Source organism: Periplaneta americana, chromosome 3, assembly GCF_040183065.1.
Source record: "Periplaneta americana isolate PAMFEO1 chromosome 3, P.americana_PAMFEO1_priV1, whole genome shotgun sequence".
Taxonomy (NCBI): domain Eukaryota; kingdom Metazoa; phylum Arthropoda; class Insecta; order Blattodea; family Blattidae; genus Periplaneta; species Periplaneta americana.
The window spans coordinates 176,118,653-176,125,159 of record NC_091119.1 but is presented as its reverse complement, the minus strand read 5'-3'; the positions used below and the strand labels follow the sequence as shown (position 1 = coordinate 176,125,159).

At 38.4% G+C, this 6,507-nt stretch overlaps 1 non-coding gene across 1 annotated transcript; it reads left to right on the top strand.

Moving 5' to 3' along the window:
- Positions 1–296: 296 nt before the first annotated feature.
- On the top strand, positions 297–368 carry TRNAC-GCA (transfer RNA cysteine (anticodon GCA)). Its single transcript has one exon. It is a non-coding gene; the product is annotated as a tRNA-Cys (tRNA).
- Positions 369–6,507: the final 6,139 nt, after the last annotated feature.

The following is a 6,507-nucleotide window of genomic DNA, read 5'->3' as shown; positions in this document are numbered from 1 at the left end:
ATGGAACGGAGAAAAATTCTCTCCGGCGCCGGGATTTGAACCCGGGTTTTCAGCTCTGCGTGCTGATGCTTTAATAATATATATGATATGCGTAAATCACTTCGTGATTTAAGACGGCGCCTATTCCGTCGGATCCTGGCCAACTAGTCACTCATAACGAGTGCACCTCAGCACATGTGTGGACTTCAGTCCTACGTTCATAGACATCTATGACGTAGTGCAGAGGACGGCCACTAGAGGGAACCCAAGAGTTGGAACTTAATCTGAGACGATTCTGTCCGACGCCGGGGTGGATATCCGGTGTGGCTTAGTGGATAAAGCATCAGCACGCAGAGCTGAAAACCCGGGTTCAAATCCCGGCGCCGGAGAGAATTTTTCTCCGTTCCATTACTCTTTCATCGTATGATGACGCAGAATATCTGCATGGAAATATCATAAGTACTTCGGTACATAACATATAATATATAATAATGTTTATAATATATACTTATCTAGGATGTTACTAGCACATAAGGTTCGCGTTTCTTTGTGACGTTGAAGCAGTGCAGCGTGAACTAAACGTGCAGGTTAAAAACATTTCAAAGTCGTGTAACAAAGAGGCGCCGTAATAATCGGGTTTGCGCCTTAATGTGCGGTCTCGCCATGCAACGCGAGGCCCAACAACCCACGACTCCCGGTGTGGCGGAGCTGCCTGGAAACTTCTATTTTATGGTCATAGAAAACTTGGTAACATCCCCGCGGATCTTGCAGGAAAAAATAAACCAACACAGCGCCACAGCAGAGAAGAACAGGGTACGTAATTTATAGCCAAATAAGTTTCAACAATGACGCTGCTGTACGCAGGGGCGGTGGTGCGTGACGTAAACTTTGGAAAGACGTTTCGGGGTATTGATGTGAAAGAAATGCTCGGCACCATAGAAACCTCCCAGGAAACTATTCCCTTGCTGCAACAGCTGCGATATTACAGCCGGCGACGTGTGGTCTTATCTCTGGACTGTCTTAATAAACACTGCCCTGCACTATTAATGTAATATCACCGCCGTAGCAACAGCTATAGGTCTGTCAAGATGTTGTTACCAACGGAAGCCATGAGAGTTTACACTGGATGAAAAGATTACTTCCTTACCACGCAGCGGCAACTTGACCCTCGAGCCGTTGCGTTCCCTTGAAGAGAGCAGTGTTATCGTCACTCAGCTATTCCAGTTGTCACGGATGTTACATTTTTACAATTTTCAAACTCTATATATTGTGGCGCCATTTGGAATGTTCTCACTGCGTCAGAGAGTTGCGTGCGCATCCAGCAAGGTGGTGGTGCGGGGAAACTCGAACCCCTGATGTTAGCCACGGTAGGGAGTGAGGGGAGAAGGCTGCGGTGACGCCGCGGAGCGGAGAGAGAGCAAGGGAAACATCTAGAAACGTATTTCTCGCAAAGATTCTGGAAGCCACACGAATCGAAGATTCCAGAACATGTGGTGTAATAAATAAAAGCGCTAGTGGCCGACAGGGAGTCAGTCAGACTTCAAGTCTTGTCTTGAACAGCAGCGAGAAAGGGGGACCTGAGTTCGACGTGTAGCGGACCGCATCTGGGAGACTCGAGTTCGACGTGTAGTGAACCGTATCTGCGGAACCTGGGTTCGACGTGCAGTGGATTTGAATTAGTGAGCCCGTAACTGTGACCGTGTCCACCAGGCGAGTGTGACGCAACTCGGAAGACCTGAGTTCGATTTGCAGTGAACTTGAACAGTGAGCTAGAAGAACTAGCCAAGGCAAACAACTGTGAACTGATAGTTTTGTTCTGCACATAGTGCATTGTGAACATTAATTGAAATTAGGAGTACAGTACATTGTTGTTCTTCTCAATACTACACGTCGTGTATTGTCATTGTCGCTGTGTGGAGTGCAATAACGACTATTGTGTTGCTGTGTTGAGTGGAATACCCATCGTTGTAGGGTGAATTATTACGAATAAAAGTCGCATTGTTGTCGGGTGTGCGGTGGTTAAATACGAATAAAAGTTACAGTATTGAAAATGAAATGGCTTTTGTCAACTTTCATTATTAGAATCAATTTAGAAGATCAGTATCATTTTACAGAAAAAAGTTGTTGCATAAAATTTATTATTATTGCAGAAAACAAAAAAATAATAATAAATAAGGTTCAGCCGCGGATGTTACAAGATTTGTGAACTCATTTCAAGCCTTATTAACAAAAAGTGCAAAACTCAGATATCTGCTTCAAGCAAAACACATTCATTCTCATAGTATCCAAGTGAAAGCTATGAAAATCTCATGGCATCCAATTACTTCACAAAAACATAATCGATAAATATTTTATAGCATTTTCCTCCATGTCACGGATGTTACTGATGAGTTAATGTTCTTCATTTTTCTAGTTTCAAAACAACTGTGACATTTCTAACTCAAAATATTCACTTGAACTGTAAGATTGAAATTGTTATTAACCCAAACTATGGAAAATAAATGGCAGTAAGAATATAATACAGATAAAAAAAGTTCCTTGATCTCCTGGAGCTCTGGAATTAGGAGTGCAGACCCTCAAAATATTTCTTCGACAATAGCTACTTGAAAAACATAAATTAACAGCTGATCTCTCTCAATGAGTAAATGCTGAAAACTTTAGGGAAACAAAACAATGCCTATTGCCAATTCATATAGATTCAATGCTCATTTACTTATAAAATTTTTACCTTTTGAAAATGAAACATTAGAATATTTAAATTTAGAACCTTATCTACGTCTTACACTAATAATTAACTAATATTTTTGAAAAATACTTTTTCATTGTAACTCCCTCTTTGCCCGGAATAGATGGACTAATCTTCATTCACAAGAGAAGACACCGCAAGTCAACAAATGGATGTGCCTGAAGCCTTTCTTTGAGTTGCAGAAAAGAGGAAAATATTCATTTATTTACTTATTTATGTATTTATTTATTTAATTACTTATTTATTAATTCATTCATTTATCTATGTGCCAATTATACCAGTAGCGTGCGGTGCTATTTCTCGATGGGGAACAGGTCAGAAACATAAGCCTGCTAACGATAGCTGTTTTCGCTTTTCGAAAACTGCAAATAGGCCTATCTTTTAGAATGAAGTATATCTCACAATCTCAATTAAGGGAGCAGGGAGGAAGGGAACAGCCTGTTCCCTCTGTTCCATGGAGGAACCGCCACTGAATTATACCATTTGTTCATTATTCATTTTTATGTCCATTCAACTGTGATCCGTCATCTAACTATATAATCGTATGAATATTCCATTTTTTTCCCCTCAGATAATAATACCATAGTCTCAGAAAATAAATCTTTATCAGAAAAATACACAATAGATACAAATGGCTTTTAGAGAACCCGAAGATTCATTGCCGCCCTCACATAAGCCCGCCATCAGTCCCTATCCTGAGAAAAATTAATTCAGTCACTGCCTTCATATCCCACATACCTCATATCAATTTTAATATTGTTCTCCCATCTACGTCTCGGCCATCCCAAAGGTATTTTTCCTTTTCGTCTCCCAAGTAACACTGTATATGCATTCCTTGATTCACCAATACGTGCTACACGCCCTGTCCATCTCAAACGTTTGGATTTAATGTTCCTAATTATGTTAAGTAAAGAATACAATGCGTGCAGTTCTGCGTTGTGTAACTTTCTCCATTCTCCTGAAACGTCATCCCTCGTAGCCACAAATATTTTCCTAAGCACCTTATTCTCGAACACACTTAACTCTATTCATCTCTCAAAGTGAGAGTCCAAGTTTCACAACCATAGAGAACAACCGGTAATATAACTGTTTTATAAATTCTCATTTTCAGTTCTTTTTAAAGCAGACTGAATGACAAAAGTTTCTCAACCGAATAATAGCAGACATTTTCCATATTTATTCTGCGTTTAATGTCTTCTCAACTTATTGTTGCTCAAAGGTATTTGAATTGTTCCACATTTTGGAAGGATAAATTTACAATTTTTATATTTCCGTTTTGTACTATGTTCTGATATAATCATATACTTCGATTTTTTTTCGGGATTTACTTTCAAACCCATCTCATTATTTGATTCAAGTGAATTCCCTGTGTTTTACATAATTGTTAGTAGATTTTCTCCTAACATATCCACGTCATCGGCATAAACAAGCAGATGTTGCAACTCGTTCAATTCCAAATCCTCTCTGTTTTCCTGGACTTTCCTAATGGCATATTTTGGAGCAAAGTTAAAAGATAAAGTTGATAGTGCATCTCCTTGCTTTAACCCTCAATGAATGCAATAGCTACATAAACTACGGAAATCATTCTAGCATTAAGCCGAGCAATTCCATTTTCACCGTTTCTAATACGAGCTTGGAATGCTGAGTCGAAAAAATTCCGCATGCATTCGAAAGGTTACATCCTGAGCTATTGTAGCATGGATGAATTTATCTGACACTTCAGTAACTAACTTCGTCATTGTGCGTAGCAACCCACAATGTTAAGAAAGGCAGCTGGAGGCTATGAATTAAAAGAGATATGAAAGTGACCTTGAGATTTCCTTCCCCATTTTCCATTGTGTGTGCATCAGCTGGACAAGATAACGCGACTCCCAAACTTGAATACGTCACGGTCGTTACGCTGTTCATATTTCCTGCTCGTCTGCCTAACAGCCAATTCATCCCCAAGCGACCCTAGCTGAAGTTACGCTTCCTACCCAACGCGTATCGCTGCCAATCTTATACATTTCTATCGTTATACATGTCACACAGTTCGCAGTTCCGTGAAGTTCTTCCCATCTTTTCTCAGATTCACTATAGATATTGCTTTGTTAAAAATTTAACAAGTCATGTTCGAACATTGCATACGCAGCTAACAAGAGTAAAAGTTTTCAGCTCCAATTTACCCACAAACTTTTATGGAGAAATACGAATCATAGTTTAGTATACTTTGTAATCAAGGACTTTTATCTTTTAACTACTGCACAGACTTCCAGGGCCGGTTTCATCAACATATAACCTATTACAAATGCACTAATACGTTGGTTTTGTAAACATATGCTAAAAACAATACTGATGTGCATTTCGGTTCCAACAACGATAATTACTGCTTTTAAGTAAGTAAAACTTCACTTTTGACTTTGTAAAGGCTTACGAATGAATGAATGTATGGAAACTACTTCCAGAGGCAGTGAAACAATCGAACTTCGACAGCAACTCACAACATAAGGCTGGTTCTTAATAAACCGGAAACGAGAATCGGAACGAAAACGAAAACGGTAAAATTGTTAAAATATGTACATTTAAGGGAACTGGGTAGTGATACTGTGCAATTAAAAAATTTAAATACAAAAGTTTAGTTGAATATTTCTAGGCTTCCAGTGCTCAGAATGGAATAAAAATGTTCAGGCTTATACAATCAATCATTCTGAATTCAGTGTTATAAAAGACAACTAATTTGTTTCGTATCTGAGTGCAAAAGAAAGGCCCTAACTGATAACCTGTTTTCCCACTTTGCTAAGTGTACCTCATTCTTCAGGTGCACATTACTTGCTACAATCCTCACTCATATACCTTGTATTTTTTTAAGTTATCTAGTAATGTGTATTGTAAATTCTAAAGCACTGTTTAGTTAAATATTTCACCCCTAGTGAAACATAAAAAAATATTGAACTTTGTTAAACATTTTTTACAATTTTTTCAATGCATATATGTTTGTTTCCTACTGTTATGTGTGTTATATTCTTAAACCCGTAGGTCTACTATGTAGAACACAGACTGCAGAAAATGATGTAAAAATTTCATGTAAATTGATTGAGTAATTTCAGAGAAAAATGCACTGAAGTTTGAAAAATGTCAACTTATGGAAAACTGTATTGAAATAAAAAAAAAGAAGAAGAATGTATGAATTATATGCACAGCCAAATTTAAAGAGGTCATTTAAAAGGCTTATGTGCAGAAATACTCCAACAATATTTATATTGTTTTAAAGAGCAGTTTTGTACTTTATTTTAAAACACAAAATAAAAAATCGGATTTTTGACCCCTAATCACTACCTGGTTCCCTTAAATGTGAGCATTCACAATTAACGAAAAGCTTGCCGGAGCCCGGGATCGGGAACGGAGAGTTGGCCAAGTTTCAACTTTGGCGTTCACGTTTCCGATCACAGCCCACTAGATTCATTCTATTGCCATCTGAAAGCTATATTGTCGTCATATATTTTGTAGCAAGAAGACCGTGACATAACCTATGCATTATTTTGTTCTGTGCTGTGTATCATGGAGCAAGTTTTATTTGATGAGATTCTAATATTGAGTGTAGAGGAAAATCCTCACGTTTACGATAAGCGGCGTGCCTCGTATAAAAATGAGAAAATGAAGGAGAATACGTGGCTTTCAATAGCTGCATCTTTGAACATTGGGTTATTTTATTGGGTTATTTTACGACGCTGTATCAACATCTAGGTTATTTAGCGTCTGAATGAAATGAAGGTGATAATGCCGGTGAAATGAGTCCGGGGTCC